At 40.5% G+C, this 21,581-nt stretch overlaps 1 protein-coding gene across 1 annotated transcript in view; it reads left to right on the top strand.

The window, feature by feature from the left end:
- Wdr72 (WD repeat domain 72) overlaps positions 1-21,581 on the top strand; it is a 175,115-nt gene that overhangs the window by 116,054 nt on the left and 37,480 nt on the right. The gene's annotated exons all lie outside the window — the stretch shown is intronic.

Here is a 21,581-nt window from a genome sequence, read left to right as displayed (position 1 = left end):
TACTACTCACAAAGTGAAACTTTGAGTTTTGTTGTTACTCATGTTTGAAGTTTTACCAGCCTGGCACCAGTTCTCCCCCGCTGATTCTTGGGCAGAAGGATGGTAGAGACTGTTGATAGAATGACCAATGGCTGTGCCTATTTAGGTTTTAAGTTTGGCATTCACTATGATTTTGATTGGTTGTAAATGATCCTTTCTTTGCCAATGCTAAAAGAAAATGTGGGTTTTTGTATGATAACTGAGATGCCAAAATATTAAAGGTACTTCATATACTAGTGGGTGAAATTTAGAATATTTTTTAGGAATGATCACAAATTTACAACATGTTGAACATGTGTTTTCTCAAGAACTACTACTTGCAGGAACGTATTAACCCCAGCTTCAATTAAATGAAAATGTAGCGCAGGTTTGGAAAGGGGACTCCTTGAGGTAATATTTTAGAAGTTACCATTGGTCTTCTTCCCTGTGAGAAAAGACTTTATTTTTTCAACTATTTAGAAGAACTTAGTAAAATTACAGGTGATGGTTTTAGACTTTCATTAGAGTGGTCTACAGTAGGTAATAGTATTTTAAAAGCAAAGGAGAAAAACTTTTTTCCTTATTTCAAATGTATAGAGACAAGGCTTAAGATGTTTCAGGGCTGATTTCCTGCTTTGATGATGCCTGACATCTCAGTTCCCATGTATCATGTAATGTTTCATAAAATATTATTGTGATAAATGGTGTGTGCTACTTAATGCCTTGTTTATTTGTGCCCTGTAAGCTCCCTCCACCCTCAGCTTTCCTCTCAATTTCTCTTTCTGTCTTTTTATTCTGGGTGATACATCTCATTTGGGAATCATCTGGAAAATAAATGGTGATCATTTTGTTATGCATAGATAACACAGGAGCTTCCTTTGTGCTACAGTGGAATGTGTTGGGGTTATTCAGTATTAGGATAATATGGTAATAATGGATCATAAGAAAAATACCAACAATTATTGACTTATTAACACCTTCCAACACTATGCAAAATACTTGGGATTCTATTTCACTTATTGCTTTCATTGCCACACAATCAGCATGAGCCCTAGGACTCTGGCCCCCACACTTGAATCCTTTGTTCAAATGAGCTCGCGATTTTTTAAATGTCCACCTTCATGGACATGAAATTTCCAGGTCTGATCCAAAAGAACCCTTTTCTGAGAAAGATCGATTACTCTGGTGCTACCTAGGCTTTTGCTAAGCTTACTACCTTTTTAAATTTGACATTGACATACTAAATATGTATGTCCATCACACTCACTGAAAATTTAGTGAAAGTAAGTATAAAACATCAAGTGCATCAACACCATAGGCACTCAGGTGTAACACATGGTGAGAATTGATGAGACATGTACTTCCTGTGACTATTCCACTTTTTAAATGAATCCGCTGAGACTCAAGACAAATCATGTCTCACCTACATGCCCAAAATTTCTCAGAATAGAAATGTAAATCCAGATGTGCTCGTCTTAAATATTTTTATCAACACATGTTCATTGAACCAATTAATTCGCTTCCCTGTGACATTTCCATCCATGCATTCCAGGCATTTACTTTAAACACTGTCCTCTTACTTTGTAAGCTGTATTCTTTATACTGGCTCTAAATGAGCTTGATCTAAAAATTGAATAATTTATTGACTGATCTTCCTTGGACTGTGCTTCTCTCCTAAGTCATACTGCCAGAGAAAAACGTGGAATGCTCAGTCATTGTTGTCTCAGCCTCTCACTAAAGACGGTTTTCATGTTTCTGGGACTATTTGTACAAGGTGCACCTGGGAAGCATTGAAAGGGAGGCGATGTGAGAGTTGAAGCATGTGCGTTGGGAACTCTACAATTGTGTGTCTTAGCTATTTAGTGTTTCATGCATGTATTATATCTGAGGTCTTGTGTATCAGTGGGTTTTTAAATTATTATTGTTATTAATTAGTTGTACAAAAGAAAAACAATCCCATAAGTCAAGTTATGAGTACAATGCTTTTTGGTCAGTGTCATCCCTTCCTTCATTCTCTGTCATATTCCCCCTCCTCTACCTATCCTCAAGTAAGACAGTTCATTTTTTACATAACATACATTCAATATAACGACTAATATATTTGTATCAGTGTTTTGGGAATGGTAGATTTCATTTTCATTTGTATAACATCTTTTCATAAGAAATTACAGAATGAATGTGCTTGAGGCTAAGATTTGTGACTGTAAAAACAACAATAGTTTCTATTATTAAGATCCATTTAAAAGTTAGCTCCCTTTACTTAGTTTTTAAAATGTTTTAATGCTGTTATAAAGGTGATGTACAGAGGGGTTAGAGTTACATAAGTCAGGTGAATAGTACATTTCTTTTTGGCCAATGTTACCCCTTCCCCTGCTCTCTCCCAGTTCTTCCCTTTACTTACTTTTCCAATGTCATTTAGATCACTTTGAAAGAGTAGTGTAAATTACTGCATTAAATTAGAAGTTTTGTAGATAAAACTGTCTCTTTGGAATTATTGGCTGAGTGTAAATGGTGAATACTAGAAATGTAGAATATTTATAGGTGAAGCAGTAGAGCTACATTTCTATATACTAGTGGGAAGGGATAACCGTTGGGGATGTAAGAAGAATAGAAGCAATCTAAAACCTCATGTTTATAGACTGAATTGTCAATAGACAATCTTATTTAAATACCTAGATGCTCACATGTCAGCTGAAGATTGATACAGCATAAGCAAATACGTTATCCTGCACCTAGCATCCATTACGTATTTTTCACAAAACAGGTAGTGATTTGAGCTTAATGTATCTCATTTTTCGCTCCTCACCCAAGTGACAGAGAAGGTTCATCGTTTCCCTTGTGTCCACATAAACTCCTCTGAACTTCACTGCTGCTCGTCTGCCTGTGTCATCTCACACGCTGCACTGCCTTGGAGAGACTGATGGAATTCAGTGTCCTTTCTCCAAAAGCCATTTCATTTTTCACAGAGATTGAGATTGATGATTTTCATCTTGGCATATGAAGAACTAAAGCATTTCATCTTTTTTTTTTTTTTTTTTTGCTGCCTGCACAATCAGAATGCAACCTGGCTCAAACTGCACAGGGGATGGGAGCGTTAAAGAATTGAGTTAAGTATTTCCTTGGTAACAGTGTGCAAGGCCCCACTTTATTGATTATTATCTACAACCCATTTAAATTTATTGACAAAGAAAAAGTGATCTAGATTCTGTTGCTGCAATCAATGTGCTTTGGGCTATTGTTCTCTCAAGCTGAGACTGCCCTCCTGACACTGACCCTTCAAGGACAGGAATGGCGTCTATTTATCTTTTCTGCTCCCAGCACCTAAGATGGTCTTTCACCTAGTAGCTGGTAATAAGTCTTTATCGAGTGGGTGGATAAATGGATGGACAGTGGGATAGTTTATACTGAAGACTCAGCCAACTCCCAATTAGTAAAAAAGAAAAAAAAAGAAGACAGGTTAAGTCAGCTGATGGCCATTCTTTAGCAGCTGTACAAATGCACTCTGAACTTGAAAACATACTGAAATTTGTGTTTTCTATGAATTATTCTTGAGTGTCATGCAAGGTACACATTGAATTTCATTCCTAAAATGAAATTCAACGGTAAAATAACCCTTTCAAAAAAATTAAAAATAGACACACAGAAGAATCTAGTTTATAAACCCTCCACAAGTTAACTTTTTGGCTTTTCAACACTCTCTTTGTCACGATCTGCTTGCTTCCACATTGATACATGGAAGTCCCCCAGCCTTGCCTACAGCTCCTCCTTTTCTCATTCAGCTATGCAGTTCTGCATGGAAGTATTTAAGGAGCTTCTGTCTCCTACATGCTCACATGGAGCCTTCTGCACAACCTGCGTTACCTGGCCTTCTCTATAATGACCCCCACTCTACTTTTGTGTAACATTTAGTTCTTCCCATCAAATGCAATTCCACAGACCATTGTTGCAAATGTATTCCCAGCTCTGAAAACAACTGTGGTAAAATTAAGGTGTTACAATTATCAGAGCAAAGCTGGGCGCTGGTGGCTCACGCTTGTAATCCTAGCTACTCAGGAGGCTGAGATCTGAGGATCGTGGTTCAAAGCCAGCCCAGGCAGGAAAGTCCGTGAGACTCTTATCTCCAATAAAAATCACTAGAAAACCAGAAGTGGCACAGTGGCTCAAGCGGTAGAGTGCTCACCTTGAGCTAAAGAATGCAGGGACAGCGCCCAGACCCAGAGTTCAAGCCCCAAGACTGACCAAAAAAAAAAAAAAAATTATCAGAGCAAGAGCAGGGACTTAGTATTCTCAGCAGAAAGCATAGTGTTTTTCACATGACAATTGATACAGAGGTGCTGGCTGAGGAGAAATGATCTGTTCATCTCTGTGCTCTTGAAATATCCTGTGCCCAACAGAATGCGGGGTTTTTGTTTTTGCTAGTGAGAGTCTCCATTTTAGCTCTTCAATATATCATCCCAGTTTTCAGCCTGGAAGCAATCTGAATAACACATTAAGATTCAATGTTCTAGTAACACTCTTCTAAATTCATATATTTAGCATTGCACCTGTAAGGCTTGCCCTGGAAAAGTAGAGTAGACTCCTCCCTCCTCTTGGCTAAATCTCTCCCTGCATCACTTAGGTTACCAGCACACTTGGAGGCAGTCACCTCCCCTCCCTCCCTGAGGTCACATCTGCATCCAGTACGGCCACACCTTCTTCCACCCCTGGCCTTCTTCCACATCCTGGCCCTGCTGTGGTTTGACCCTTTTTCCAGCTGTATGGGCTTCCAACTTGACCAGAGGCAGCCTGCAGCTCAAAAATAAACCTTTCCCCACGTGCTGCGCTCTCTTTCCTCGGCTGCCAATTTAATTTATCTAAGAGCACCCTAATTGCCTTTTTCCCCTACTGCTCTGAAGACCTAGACGACAAAAAAAAGGTTGAAAGTTGATGTTGTGTTGCTGTCAGCAAATGCATCCTATGGGGCATGATGAAACTTGTTGAATTTTGTTGTGGATGACCAATAGGTGACAGCATGGACATTTATCAAATGCAGAATGGGCAAAAATGTTAAATAATATGTGCTAATCATCTGTAGCTAGGAAGAGAATGGAAATGGGCATTATTGGGATAGAAGATTTCTTCTAAAGTGTTAATCAAGGGTATTTTTTTTATTACAGGAGCAATGTATCTCTAGATTCCCAGTGACTGGTATTTGGAGACAAAAAATAAGGCAGAGTATTCATTTCAGCAACTGGGAATAAGCTGCTAGAAATGATGACAACTAATTTACTGAAGAATTATTGCTTTTTTTTCTTTGTGCCTGTCCTGGGGCTTGAACATCAGGGCCTGGGTACTGTCTCTAAGCTTTTATGCTTAAGGCCAGTGCTCTACCACTTTACCACCTGAACCACAGCTCCACTTTGTGGTGATAATTGGAGATAAAAGTCTCATGGATTTTTCTGCCCAGGCTAGCTTTCCTTGATCCTGATCTCAGCCTCCTGAGTAGTTATGATTACAGGCATGAGTCACTGGTGGCCTGTGTTGCTCCTTATTTCCATTTATCTGCATCTGTTGAGCATATCTGAATCTAGGTAGGAATACGTGTCCTTCATTCAGTCAAGCTGTCAAGCAGGAGTTAGTGTAATAGTATTCACTGGTAGCTGAATATAACACGTGTCCTTGTAGACATTCTTCCAGCTTCTTAGGTTTCCTCTCCTTAGAATGAGATTGGTCTTCAAATTTTAAAAAATGTGATTATAACAGCTCCCACTTAGTATTTTTAAGGCCCTGTTTTTCTAAAATGAAATTCAACAATAAAATAGCCCAAGTGCACCTATCATTAATACAGCATTTAAAGGAAAAAATACATAGTAATTTATGATAAGATGTGTAAAAGACTGGATATGACAACACTGAAAATTGTAACAAAATGCTGACACCCACACTTCCCATTGCTGAGATGATGATGATGAACTGATGCTATGAATTCATACTCTTGCACATGCATGGTGCCTGCCAGGGACCAGGGTAATCAAAGTGAGTGCTCAGTCAAATTTTAGACAACAGCAGCAAACTATGACCATTTCTCTTTGCAAGATGCCTATGTGTTTATATGTAAAACAGGTTAAGTTCTGGGTGCAGGATATCATAAAACGTGCTTTGTATTCCATGAATTTCCAGTATAATTTTAGGAACCCATGACAAGTAGCAGGAGAATGATTGATTAACTATGAAGGTCTTCCTTGAGCATTGCAAGATATCTGGCGATTCTGGTGCCTGTTCACAAAATGCCAACAAGTCATGGAAATCTGAGTTAACTGTCTCTCACCAGTTCCCAAAGACTTTGCTGGGAACCACTGCCCTAGGGAAGAGGCTTCTAGTTGTTTGTTTATTGAGTTATTTCAGTCCTCTTTCCCTTTCAAAAATGAACAGGAGAGGAAACCAAAATAGTAACCCTCAACTCCTAACTCAAGAAATCTGTGTGCAGCTCTGCCATCTTTGTTCTACCCTTAGCCATGGAGCAGCCCAGGGTGAGGTAAGCCAGCAGATTGCCATCTGTCTCCTCTATCAGAAGAAGGGTTTCTTATTCACGCACTGTCGTGTCCATAGCCTCATATTTAGATACACAATTAGAATAAAATTCTGGCCAACTAGATGAAGGCTAGGTATTACTAGACTACTAAGCCTTACCCCCGAAATATCATCAAATGAAATTCCAAAATCTATGACTTCATTAATATTTTATGATACAGAATCAACATAGAATATCAGTCAGTTTAGAAATCAGGTGAAATATTTCCCAACTGTCAACTGAAAGAGAACACTGGAAGAAAATAAGGAGCAAAAAGAGATACACGGATAGTTTCATGTAACTTATGATTGGGATTGGATTAAGGATTGGGAACATAATTCCAAACTTTTGGCTTAGGGTATCTTAATTTTTTTGGTGTATCTAATTTAAAGTTCAAGCTTAGTTTTTAAAGCATATTAAAATTAATATGTAAAGATTATTTTTCATGAACTATCCACTTGTCAATTTATCTACATGTGTTTTCAAAATACATTAGGTCCTCTCTCTTTCCCAAGCTGTGTTCTAGAAATCTGGGAAGAAGATGACACAGTTTCTACTTTGCAAAAGCAGAGATCTGTGAGCTCAGTACACCGTGGGGTATGAGACGTAGAAGTTCACGTTGCTCTGAAGGTATTGAGAGCCGTGTCACTTGGGAGCAGACGTAGACATGTGATCTGGGGAGCCAAGGAGATGAGGAATCTGAGGAAGGCAGCTCTCTGTGATCATCTGTAGGGTCTGGAACAGAGGTCATGTCCTTAGGACAATGACTAAGCTGGCAAGAAAACCAAAAGTATGACACTCTCAACCCATGCTGACTGTCCATATTGCTGTGGTCCAGGAGGCTGGCAGAAACCTTGGAGGTTCTGTGTGGTGACGAGACTCGGCTTGCCGGAGCCTGTGTTTGGCTTTCTGCTCTTTCAGCTGTTAGTTCCTGTTAGGCTTTTGGGTTTCTAACTCCTTTTAACATCTGCTTCTGGAAGGACCCAGCTGCTATTCCTGGGAAAGCATATGGAACTACAGAAGGGGATTTCAAAGGAAAAGAATGTTCCAGGGAGAGACACAGGCAGGCCAGCGTGCCTGGACAACATTGAGAAGGACTTGGGTGAGTGCTGAGGGAAGGCAGGGCCCCGGTGAGGTGCCTGGAATAAAAAGGTTCTGCTGTTGAGCGGTTTCCTCAAAGGTGCAGAGAGCCATTAGAAATTATTTTCACGGAAGCAGAACATCGCCAGCACAAAGAAGCAGGAGATACAAGGAAACCCAGTTTCCAAGTTTTGTCAGCTATCTTTCTGTTTAGTTCTTCTCTTATAAATCAGTATTTGTTCTTTTTATTTCCTCTTGAGTTTTTTTTTCTATCTCTACAAACCTAGGTTACTTCAGGAGAACATTAGTGTTTCATGTCCAACACAAAGATAGTTTGTTCACATTCCATCCCCGAGGGAAATTTTGCTTCCTGCCTTTAGCCTAGACCCCACCAAAGTTGTCAGAGTTCAAATCATCATTACTGACCCCTTCTGAGTTTTTGGGATCCTTGGTGCCAATTTGAGGATCTCTTCATTCATTCTTCTCATTCAAGCATCCACTCATCTTCCATCTTTCTTGAATCAGTGCTTAAATCTTTCCAATTTCTACATAGTAATGATTTTGCCTTTTTCTTTCCCATCTCCTTCAGGTTTGTGATGTTCACCATTTAGTGACAAGCTTAGAATTCACCATCTGTGTTTTGTCTGCTTTTGTTCTAAATGGAGTTAGGTGACATTATTAAACTCCTTTTTACCCTTTCTTAACAAACTTCCTTAATTGAAGCATTAAGTAACATCAGGCCTATTAAGTTTTTGCTATTAGACATTTTCCAGGAATAGGATATATTATTTCTCTTGACCACTTGAAAAAAAAATCTTGATTTACTGAACAGAATTTAGCAGAGCAAGATGACATTGAAGTGTGCTTTTCTATATTTTTATATTAATATCCAGTGACTAATTTCACAGGTTCAACTTCATGATCCATTTCTTCCATCTGTCTACTTAATTCCAGAATCATTACATCACCTACTTCCTTTTTGTCACTGATTGATGTTTCTTGCAACCTGCTGAGATTGGGTGCTATCATTTATTTTCCATGTGGCATACCCTGCTCTACAGAACACTTTGAGAAGGTAATGGCAAAAGACCTGTAACGCAGCCCAGGATTGCCTGTTCACCTGTGGGGATCACTGAAATTCTCACTGTCTTGGAGGAGAATGACAAGCTGTCCTTGTTTTTCTGTGGTTAAAATGTCAGGCAGTCTCTGCATAGCAGTGGTTCTCACACCCCCACCGTGTGTGGTTGTGTTGGCCTTTAATGCTGAGAGAGAAAATGAGTGGTGAGAATTGTCTTAAGGGTCTCCGGCTTCAAATTTCCAAAGATAAAAGAAGGAGGCGGGGACTCTATGCAAATTACTATCATGCCCTGTCTGGTTCTTGGGTAACACATTGGCAAAAAGTTTTAGCATATCTTTTTTTGTTCTGTTTCAGAAATCAAGTGAGATGATTTTCTATCCTAAGTGGAAAATAAAGGTGCAAATAAATTAGTAGCTTTACTGTGGCTCTATGACTTGCTGGATGTCATTAAACTGCATTGCATGTGTCTGTAGGCTAGTTGCAGGTTCTTTCCTGTGAGCCAGGCATTTTGTGATAGAAAGGATGGCATTTAGAAGAGAATAACCCCATTTATTTATGAGAAATGGTATATTTCATTATTGATAAATCTGAGCCTTTCCCTAAGAGATTATTACCATTTTTATATTTCCAATGGCTCCTTTTAAGGGAAAATATATTACATATTTTAAAAATGAGTTAAACTATTTCTGCTTGTTAATGGTATTCCACTGTGATGATATTCATTTTATAAAAGCTAGCTATTAGTCAAAAAACAGAACTTGATGAATGTAGTATATTTTTAAATTGAAGACATTCATTTCACTTCTTCTACAGTAAATTTGCTTTAAATATTAGTTTATTACATATGTTGGCTTGGATTACAAATATTTCCAGTAAGCAAACACAAATCATTTTTATATTCAGCGTTTAAAATGTATCTTAACATGACTGTTAACTCATCTATTAAATATTCAGTTGAAGTGGGTTTTGATCCATTTTTTTAAATTAGTGGTCAGGTATTCGGGGAAACCAGCTTGCAAGATATGTCTAAAACACAATTCACTTCATTTCTCGTTCTGTGTATTTTGTTAGAGAATGCCCTAATGTAACAGAAATCAGATTTGGTGTGTATTTTTACACCAAATCAAATTGCGCCGGCGCCACCCTCAGCTTTCCCGCAGGCAACACAAGGGATAGGATTCCACCATGAGGTTGCTTAAGAAAGCTCACAGCGCTGGGCCAAGGCCATGCATGGGCAGCATGGCCGCAGGAGGTCTGCCTGGAAATCCACGTGACCCCTAACTGCATTGCACGACTGGACTTCCCACAGCAAGCTTACTGGTGTATGGGAAGCATATGGTTTCCCCAGTTATTCTGTAGACATAAATCAAGAGCATAGAAGGTACTAAAGTTAAGCAGGAAGACGGGGTGCAGTGGTGACCACTGGTGAAAAGCCCTTAGATGCCCCAGTCCCAACATGGAGAAAATGAAGGGATCCCACAGTTGTGGCGTGCCTGTCCTCCTCCTCCCCATTCCTTACTCCTCCAGATTCACGGGCCATTGTAGTCATTTCCCAGTTCCTATTAGTTAAATGTGTAGCCTCCTCTCAGAACGATGAATACCTTCAAATCTAGAAATGAAGACAGTTTTAAACCTTCGTGGAGTTTTTCCAGCCCCGAGAGGAATTTTAGGTCACAGGTTGTGCGTGCTATTCCCCTAAGGAGGTGCTTAAATACCAGCAAGATACTAGAATGAGTTCACTATCAAGTGACTTTGATTTGGGGTCTTCTCCTCAGCTGGAATTGGGAATCTTCAGGACAGGAGGAAAACAGAGCCAAGATTCATCAGTAGTTTCCATCATGTGTATGGAAAGAGCAAAGTTTCTGATGAATAAGTTCCTTTCGCTTTTTTGAGGTTGATCCAAATTTGTGTTTTAAAACATTATTTTGGGCTGGGAAGGTGGCTCAGTGGTAGAGTGCTTGCCTTGCATGCATGAGGCCCTGTGTTCAATTCCTTAGTACCACATTAACAGAAAACCTAGAAGTGGCACTGTGGCTCAAGTGGTCGAGCACTCGCCTTGAGCTGAAGAGCTCAGGGACAGCACCTAGGCCCAGAGTTCAAGCCCAACAACTGGAAAAGAACAAAAAAGAAACGTCATATCTTGTTTAGTTCATAATTGCACATTTCTAATTATTTCCATTTCATAAAGTTAAACATTGAGATCGGGGCATTTCAGTGAAGTATGTGAGATGTGAAAAATGGAGAGAGACAATGGAAATCATAAATATTTTTATCTCAACATTGAGTTCATTTTGATAAAGAAGCAGCTATGGACACATGGTGGTGAGAAATCCTGAATCATCCTGGGGACCCGAAGAGCCCCTCCATAGCCCTATCGAATTTTGCATGAGCAAAACTGCTTCGTTAATGTTAAGCATATGTACACATATACCTTCTTGAATAAATGATGTACTTTATCAGTTTTTAATAAAAGCCCAGTAATGCTGGGATTCCCTGGAATGCAAATAAGAACCTGCCAGACCGGGTCAGAAAGATGGAAGCTATGTTATTTCTTCTGTAGATGTCCACGCTCCTCGTGCAAACTGTAGCACTGGAACAGAATATTTGCCTAATAACTTCTATTTTTGTCAATGACCGCCCTTAGTTGTACATTTAAAAACAGAAGCTGATCTTGTGATTTTGATAAGATGACCTGTTCTCTTCTGTCATGTTTCATGCTCAAATCCTAAGTCCCAAACCACCTTACCTCCCTTGAGTTCCTGCCTTTCTAGTATTGCCCTAGGACTCTGTGCCGCTATTTAGTACCAGCTGTGCCAAGCAAGCTGCTGACTAGCAGAGAGGAATTCCAGGAAGTCTTTCAAGTGGGCTCCTTTCCAACAGTGCTCCCTGGCACAGACTCAGCATTGGGCTCTTCTACAAATGGCTCATACAAGTGAGGTCGGGAAGAGATTTCCTAGAAGAATACGCAGTTCTTTTCACTAAAATTTCCTACTCCAAACCTTTTTTGTCAAAGCAGAGATTTTTAATGCAGTCTGGCTATACATCAATGCATTTTAGTGCCCCCCTGGCTTAGGGACGTGCTTATATCTCTTGGAACCACGCTTTTTAAGCATGAAAAGTATTGTAATTGGGTATCACTTGGTTTTAGATCTTTGACTTGTTCTAGATTCTCCTATGTAGCCTTCAAACGGTTGATGAGCACAGGATACTAGCTTAGTAGTAGTATTCCTTCAGTCAGCAGAAGCCACTGAGGGTCGATGCTAGGTGACTGGGGCAGGAAGAACTGCACACCTGTGGAGCTGCTCTGGGTAGTTGAGAGTAGACTGGCTTAGAATGCAGTGCAGCCATTCAAGAGTTGGAAAGCACATGAAAGTTTCAGGGAAGGCTGTGATCGTGTCACACAGCATGACGTCTGGGTACAGCATGATCGATAGAATGACTCCAGCCGCGGCTCCCAGCCCTGGGGCTTTCTCTTCATATGCTTTTGCTATGTACGTGATTTGGGACATCTTTTGCAAAATGCTTGAGATGAGTATTTGGTATCTAAATGTTATTGAGAGGATGGGACTCATGAGGCCTTTGATCATGTGCAGGTCCTTGAGTTTATGTCTTTAGTTTTTTTTGCCCAGGAACCTGAGGCTCAAGGGAGGCCAGGCTGGTGATTTCGTGAAAGTCACGCAACCAGTTAGGAGTGAGACAATATTCAGCCTGACCCTTTCTAATATTTGCTGATTTTGTTTTTAAAGGACTGGTTGGCCTGCCTTTTGTATTTCTCCTTTTTCCACTGGCTGTTCTTGTTTATCAGCCCCATTTAATGTTTTCTCCAGTAAGTGGCTGGTGAATGACATACCAGGATACATGGAAAGCAGTTGGTCCACCTGATGCTCTTTCCCCTTCCTTCCCAGGCTTCCACCTTGTTACTGCAAGGCTATTAACAATTTCTCATTAAAGTAATATTTGGGGAAAGGATCCTAGAGGAATCTGCCTTCAGTAGCTGGAGACATTATAGAAACCCGTCACTTCATATTAACTCTCCTACTTGGAACCACTCCATGATGCAGTGTCTTCTTAGCTCAACATTGAGACTCCTCATGTGACCACGCTCCATACTTAGCACCTGTCTAGTCAAGACAGTGAACAGGAAGCACAGATTGTCTATAGGGGTGCACCAGGCCTGTGTGGCAGCAGGGCTGGAAGTCACCCTGCTTAGCAGCCTAGTGGCTCTTGCAGCCATTGCATAGGCCCAGCTCTCCAGGTCTGCTCCTAGGGAAGAGCTGAGCTAGGAAATCAGATTTTTATGGTTCTGATATTTATGGTCTTTGCTACTCCTGATGCAATTCATCAACAAGAGCTAATATTTATCAGCAAGGGCACCTTGAGATTTAGTTGATATTCTATCCAGTAAGAGTTAACCAAAGGTCAAGTTCTTGCACAAAAAGTGGAAAATGTTTCTGTCTAAAATTTGTATTTCTTGCAAGCCCTGCAACAAACAAAAAATAAAATTTGTATTTTGTTAAAGAAATACAAGACTCCTTTTAGGGGAGTTAAAGTGCAGATTATTTGATTCAGCATGCTTATCTGGTGAATAAAAGCCACACCCCTGGTCTTTTTTCACTCTGTTTTTCAGATAGATTCTCACGTTGCTCAAGGCTAGTCTCAGACCATAATCTTCCTACCTGTAGCTGGAGTAGCTTAGATTACAGGTGTGCATCACAATGTCTGTCCCAGCAAACACTTCTGGATTTCTCCAAAACACCAAGGGTTTGTGCTTTGTCTTACTGCTGTCCTGTCAGTCATTTACTTAGAGTGTCTCTGAAGAGTCAAACACTGAGCAATGCCCTGACTTCACAAGAGTGAAAATGAGAGCCTGGGTAGTGTCTCTGTGTCCCTGTCAGAAATCCCTTTTCTTCTCTGAGTTGACGCCTCCACGAGTAGCCCTTTCCTGGTCCCCAGTATAGGTCGGTGGCCTGTATCACAACCCTGTCCACCCCGTGCAGACATGGTTGGTGCCTTGTCTACTCCCCCCACCCCCACTGAGCTGTGAGACCCCGAAGGAAAGGACTGTGTCTCATCTCCCAACATCCTATCAGCAGTACCTAGGTTAGGGCCCTGTTACTCAGTAAATACTTGGTAAACGTTTGATAAACAGATAGATGACAGGGTAATTTAGACTTGTGATACGATTTTAAACTACAAACTATACTTTCAAATGCAACATTTCAGGGCTCCTCACAGCTAATGAAGAGGTAATTTGGAAACAGACAACCACCAAAATCTGTGACCGATATGTATACATAAATATGCGTGTGTGTGTGTGTGTGTGTGTGTGTGTGTGTGTGTGTGTATGTGTATGCACTTCTTTATTTGAAAAAAATAAGGTTATACATAAAGAAGATAAAGTAGAGCATTTTCCATTTGCCTAAAAGCAACATTGACTTTAGTGAAGAAACAACGAAAGGCCTGGAGAAGCTTCTAAACCTCAGAAATCAACAAGAGATTATTCTATTGAGGTAACATACTAGGGAGGTTTGGCCTGGTAACTAAGAGAAGCACTTGTGTGTGATCAGGGCGTCCTGTATGCATGCACCGGTGAGAATGGGCATCCTTCGCTGAGCTGCTCTCCTGGCACTTACCACCTGGGTCTCTGTCTTAAAAAGCCACACAGTAGAATGTACCTGCCACCGGTTCCTGAAAAGGGACAAAATATCCTCTTCAACACAGTATCTTTTCTATTAGCCTTCTATAAAAAGCAAAGCTAATGGTAATGAGTCATCAGTGACAATTCTTGCCTTTGACGGACTGAGGTAATATGGTCGACAGCATTACTTTTGGATGGTCTAAGAGACAGAACTTGGAACCATGCAGGAAAATGGACGTGAACATGCCCATTTAGGCTTTTACTAAAATATCAAATATCCTAAATGAGCTTTGGAGAGGTGCTGAGCCATGGTCAGTTTTCAATCAAATTCTTATTTAATGAGGTTTTTTTCAGTACAAAAAAGCCAAAAATGTATGAGTCCTGCATTGACTGAGACTGCTGAGTGAAGGAGGCGGGAAGCGTGCTCGTGAACTGTCTGGGGCTTCTCAGTATTGTGCTCAGGATTCTGGAAGGGGCAGTGGATCTTTTCAAGGGCAGATAAAAACGGTCATCATTCCTAGAGACTGTCAAGTCTTTTCCGTTCTATGGTCAGGGTTGCACCCTTCCCTCTGTAGCTGTATTCTGTTTAATTTACATAGAGTAATTTACAGAAAACACCAACAATAACAACTGTCGGCAGTTCATTTTACTGTCAACAGCCTATCTACCCTTCATCTTGCTGAGATCCCAAGAGGTCTATGAAAGATGCTAACAGCTGAGACTCCTTTCAAGTGTGATTATCTTGAAAGATGTGGGGAACATACACTGGTTGACTTGCCCCAGAAAAATACACTTTGAGGTGCAGTCCTTTATAGACAGTCTGGATGGGGATTTGGCCACCTGATCAACAGACACAATGCTACAGGGGCTGTTATCAGTAGAATTAGAGTACATCCCATGGGAGAAAGTCAGTGGAGGGCGGGGGGGGGGGGGGGCAATACAGGTAGGAACCATCTGGATAGTTTCATGTACCGTAGCATAAGTGCCAGAACATTCCCTATGGTTGGGGTAGTTCTCAATATGGCACACAACAAAAGATGGAACGGGGTAGATAAGGAAAACCAGTTTTCTCAGGGGGTCCATAGGTAGCTGGAAGTCAGCTCTGCGCTCTGCAACTAGAATAAGCTGAGTGACTGCAAGGTCTCCACCTCAGCTGTGAACGCTCTCTGCGGTGGGCACTGTGAATGTGCACAGGCTCCCCCATGATGGCCAGCAGAACTCAAGTTCAAACCGTTTCCCATTCTCCAGGCTTAAAAGCAGCTCTAAATTCAGAGTGTTTGATACTATTTAATTTTATTTTTATTCAATATTCTTATTACATGCTTTTTGTCCAGAATAATGGATTTCCTTACAAAACATTTTTGTACACTATGGTACAGAAATTCTGCAGGGTAATTCTGTACAAAATAATGGGTTGCATCGTGATATCATATGATTGTAGTATCTAGTTCATCCTCCTTATCCATGAACGATGATATTCATTTTAGACGTAAGGAAACTGAATGCAGCCTTCTTCCTGCAATATCTGTTTGCATAGGAGACATAGGCTGAGGTTGTACCTTGCAGCTTTTTAACATGTTAAGACTTTGTTGTTGTTGTTGTTGCTGGTCCCAGGGCTTGAACTCAGGGGCTTGGCTGCTGTCCCTAAGCCTCTTTGTGTTCAAGGCCAGTGCTCTACCACTTGAGCCACAGCGCCACTTCTGGCTTTTTCTGAGTAATTTATTAGAGATAAGAGTCTCATAGGCTGTCCTGCTCCAGCTGGCTTTGAACTGTGATTCTCAGATCTCAGACTCCCGAGTAACTAGGTTTACAAGCATGAGCCACAGGTGCCTGGCACATCCGAACACTTCTAAACACTCCTTTGATTTTTTTAACCTAATAATGAAGCTGCATTAGGGCATATATTGTATTTATTTCAGTGGCAGATCATGTAGCAAATAGTATTGACCATAGCCTAATAGGTAAAGTGTCAGCACGCAGATATACAGCTGCTTATTAGCATACTGTAGACATTGGCTGTGAGCCACTTCTCAAGAGCACTGAAGCTCGCATTTGCACATGGAAGTACATTTGCATTTGGCCTTTTGCAAATGCAGTTAGTAGCGAACCTCCTGCTAAGAAGGGAACAGATGATACCTTAGAAAATCTACTGCTAAGTTCACTACGTTGCTTTCCAACGTAAGTATCAAATGTATAACATATAGATCATTATACAAATGCATCTGCAAATGAACTTAAGATGTACCTGTCTCCTTGCAATTTGGAGATGTGTTTACATTCTAGGCATGTCTCTATTGCACTAGTTTATCTCTGGGTCACACCATGCACTGTCCATGCTATAGAAATGGCTCCACCATGGTCACAGGGACTAAGTTCTCTAACCAACAGGTCTTCTGGTTGTTCCTTAGAGTTGGGAAGAGTGGCCTACTGGAGCTTTTGCATACTGAACCCGTCGATTGACTGGTGGTGCTTACATATTCTTCTCACCAAGTATTTATATGGTACAAACAGCGCATTACACAGTCTAGGTGAAGGTCCCCTTAAACCTGGACGACTCCAGGAAAGATTTACAAAGAAAATACAATGAGACTGATTTTCCAATGTGTCAGATACCCAGCTGACATAAAGCACTGGGCAGCCCTCTGTAGATTTATTTGAGGTGGCCCAGAAGCATTCTTGCCGCAGAGTGAGATTCTCGGCTTCTGAGTTATGTAAGGTATATAGGAATCACTCCCACACCATCTCCTGGGACTATCGGCACTGCCTTTAAATCCTCCAGCTGACACTTTTCTGCATGGTTATTAGAGCTTTAAAGAAATGTATCAGGACTCTCAGTCAGTTTAGGGAAGGCGATCTTCCCCTGGACTATCACACCTGCGAGACAGAATTTGGTGTAGATGTCCTAGCAAACCATTCTTCCCTTGTCTTTGGGGATCATTTCATGAATGTTACTTTCTCAATACATTCGAGTTCTTAGAAATGAGGTTATAAAGGGGGGTGGTATCACAATTTCTTAAGTCGTTCAGTGATTTAGTGTGGCTTTTTGAAAACCTTGGTGTGGGGATAACATTTCCTCCTGGTTTCCTTTGCTTCTCTCTTGCCTCTTTCTTCATCTCTTTCCAGTTCTTCTCACCTGTAGCCTATTATGTTTTGTGTACCTAGATGCGTTGCCCATGTTGGCGATTTTCACATGAATGGTGCTCCATGTACATCTTTAGACCAGAGTCTCCTACCTCGCCTCCCTCTGGCACCTCTTTCTAAAAAACATTTAATTTCCCCTAACTCTACCTGCTGCTTTCTGATTGCAGATCTTCCTGGGTTCCGAAGTCTCTGCAGATAATGTGGATCTTTTCACTTAGTTTCCAGGTACATATACATCTGAGATAGAGTGTAACATACAATGATGGGCTTAAAAATATTTTAAATGCAAAATCATAAATTGTAAGAGACAATTAACATTTCAAGTTTATATTCCTAAAAGTATATAATTCCTTCCCACATAAACCCGGCTGCAAAAATTAATTACCTTATTGGGCAATTCTAGCTATGGCTAGATGATAACCATTAGAAACCTTATTTATTAAGTTTTGTTGCAGATAAAGGTGCCAGAAATAAATTAACGACTGTTACAACAGCTGGGCTTTCTTGGTTACAAGAAAAATACCTTGACATATTTTTTTGGCTCTGTGATTGGTCTCTACTTCAAGAGTATAAATTAATCTTCAGAAGGCCCTAAAGAATATCTTCCCTGGACACTTCACTTATACATCAAGCTGGCCGTGTTAGCAATCTAATCACAAACCTGTAATTCAGTGGACAACAATTTCTTATTGTGAACAGCATAGCGGCTTTTACTATCATTTAGGTCAGCCCAAGATTGCTGATGCACCGTATGTCTCAGGCCAGGGATGATGGATGGTGAGCTCTGATGCCCGTCCCTAAGTGATTGGAAAGATTGAAGACACACAGTTCACTTAAGCTTGCTTACTATTACATCAAGTAATCAGTGTGATAGGCTAGTCCACGCTCTCTGTGTCATCCCACCAACTTTCTGCTGGAACAGTCTTTCACATCGAAAGTAAAATCTGAAGAATGCTGTTCGAGCTGACATTCCTATTACGAGATTAATCATGTAGCCAACAGCTTCACCTCAGCCTTGGTGGGGGTAGGAGGGGGCATTAATGATCATTTTCAAACTGCCTCTCTTAAGCAGGCAGATCTTCCTTTTCTTTAACACCACCAAATGTCATAAGGGAATGATACAAGTTTTGTTTGTTGTAGACTCAGGCCAGAAAAATAAGACCATTGAAACAAACATACTTAGCGCTTCACTCCTAATTTAACAGTTTACTTGGGAACATTAAAAATCAAGGTCCAAATACATGACTTTGCTGAAGCTTATTCACATCAATTCCAGTCTCTGAATCTCAGCTGAGTAACCTCCAACACACGCGATCAGGTTCATCTTCCTAGTGAACTCCACCAATATGCAGGTTTCGTTCCAAAAGTCACAGGGAAAAACCAGGTGTATATCTTAAATTGTCAATTTTGCAATAAGCACATAAATCACAGAAAAATTCAACAAAATCCTCTTGCTTTTATTGTTGCAGAGGCTGTAATTTATAACTTCAAGCGAAACATTTCATGGACTAATTAAATATATCTTGATATGATTTAAGTAACATTGGAAACATAAAGCATAGAAGACCTTAAGATTGTTCATCACTGCTCATTTATTTCATAAGCAATGTCATAATGAAAATTTCCTTGACTTTTACAATACTTCATTGCCCGCCACCAGATACCAGGTCTAATTTTAGCTTTAGAGAGAAAAGCATGCCCAAGTCCATTTGTCTCTTGGGGAAAATCTTCAGTGGAGGGAAATTTTGTTTCCAATTCAAATTACTGTATTATCCTTCTCTCTCTTCTTCCTTCATTTACATATGACTTTTCTCTATTGAAGTAAATGATTTGAGGAAGTTTAAAGATCAGTAGCATAATAAACTCCATTACAATTAATCTGCCCTACTAATTCATGGAGCCTAATTCTGGTACCTGAGCCACAGCGGGATCATGATCTAGGAAATTCTTAGGAGCACAAACTCCTGGGCCTGAACTCAAGATCTAGTATATTACCACCTATGGCTTAACAAACTCCCCTGTAGATTGTAATCCACACTGAGTGTGAGACCCACCTCACATTCAAGAATCCAAACCAAAGGTAGGAATGGAGAAACACAGAACATGGGTCAAGTAGTCATCACGAGAAATGAATCCACAGGGTGAGAAAAGCAAGGAAAACATTGTACAAAGTTGTTCTGAACATGAATGCAGCAAAAATTTGATTGTAAGCTCTATAATCCAACACAGAGCATGCAATTCCTGGTTTATCCCTGCTTGATCCATTTAACCCCTCCTAGTCTCAGTTTGCTATCCTGGAAAATGGGAAGAATAGCATTACTTTGATTATTAAATGAGATGATGTATTTTAAAAAGAGCTTACTGGAATGCTAGCTGAGGAGCTCAATCTCTCTCCTCTTCTCCCTTTCTTTCTCCCCCTACCACCCACACTGTACCATAGCTAAGCACTGGTTGCTCACACCTGTAATCCTAGCTTCTCAGAAGGCTGAGATGTTAGTATTGTGGTTCAGAGCCAGCCCAGGCAGAAAACCAGCAAAATGTAGGAGGTAGAACCAGCCCTGAGAGAAAAAGCCAAGTGAGTACAAGGCCCAGAGTTTAAGTCTCAGTAACAGTGCACATGTGCATACATACACTCACACACACAAAGTTCTTAATGTTTGGGAGGATCTTTTTTTGTTGTTGTTGTTCATTGGGCTTGAACGCTGGGCCTGGGCGCTGTCCCTCAGCTCTTCGGCTTAAGGCTAGTGCTCTACCACTTGAGCCACAGTACCATTTCTGGCTTTTTCTGTTTATGTGGTACTGAAGAATTGAACCCAGGGCTTCATGCATGTGAGGCAAGCACTCTACCACTGAGCCACCTTCCCAGCCCTGGGTCTTAATATTTGGGAGGGAAAGACTAGTCTTAGGTCTTGATGTATTAGGAATATATGAATATTAGGGTTAACTTCGATGATGTCCTTCTTGTTGAATGTGCTATAACAATTTCCTCACACATTTAAAATTAAAAGTTCCTAGGACTCTGAACAACCCTGTTTATGACACTCAAAATCAAATGACATTTTTTAAATCAAAAATATAAAATAGACCTTGAGGATTGTTAATTTCTCATTTCAAACAAAGGACTGTGGTAACAGGGATAGTAAACTGTATTGGGAAATACAAGAAAATAAAGCCTTATGTTATATCTATGTGTAAGGAAAAAGTAAAACCTTTTCCATGATTTTAAAGCATTTTTCTTCTTTCAGCATTCCTTCCTTCCTCCCTCCCTCCTTCCTTCCTTTCTTCTTCCCTCCCTCCTCTCTCCATCCCCCCTCCTCTCCTTTCCTCTCTCTTTACTATCTTGATTTCTTTCTCTTTCTCTGGAAGACAAAATAAGAATAATCCTAGAATTAAGCGAAAATGTTATTTAGAGATTTGTAAATTTAGTTGATAAGAATCAAGCCAGAAACAGGTCAAAGCATTATATTGTTTCCTTAGAAGAACAAATTTCCATCACTCAAAGGCACTAAAAGAAACCACAAGGCTTCAAAGAGACCCGAGGGTATTCATTCTCCATCTACAAGTCATTTCCTGTTTTAAAGCACAAACTTTTCTGAAAATGAGAACAAGAACAGCTCCACAGGGTCCAGGTGTTGCTGATGCTGGCTCTAGCTCTGGAGTTAGAACATACAACCACAAGCACACAACCACAAGCACACAACCAAAGCAGGCCAGCCTGGGAAGCTCAAGCCAGCACTCTTGCTCTCCATCACAGTTGGTATAGAAGAGATGCTGGTCAGCTTGGGTAAAGAATCTGAGCTTATATTTATATTTTTTGGTGTCAGTCCTTGGGCTTGAACTCAGGGCCTGGGCACTGTCCCTGAGTTCCTTTTTTGTTCAATGCCAGTGCCCTACTGCTCAAGCCACAGCACCACTTCCAGGTTTTTTGATAGTTAATTGAAGATGAGTGTTTCATGGACTTTACTGCCCAAGTTGGCTTTGAACTGTCATCCTCAGATCTCAGCTTCCTGAGTAGCTAGGATGACAGGTGTAAGCCACCAGCTCCCGGCTTCTTATTTTATTCATCAGTTTTAAAA

This window comes from Dipodomys spectabilis, unplaced genomic scaffold, assembly GCF_019054845.1.
Source record: "Dipodomys spectabilis isolate Male_0828 unplaced genomic scaffold, ASM1905484v1 ptg000108l, whole genome shotgun sequence".
NCBI classification, from domain to species: domain Eukaryota; kingdom Metazoa; phylum Chordata; class Mammalia; order Rodentia; family Heteromyidae; genus Dipodomys; species Dipodomys spectabilis.
The sequence above is the reverse complement of the archived record's forward strand: the minus strand, read 5'-3'. Positions and strand labels throughout refer to the sequence as shown.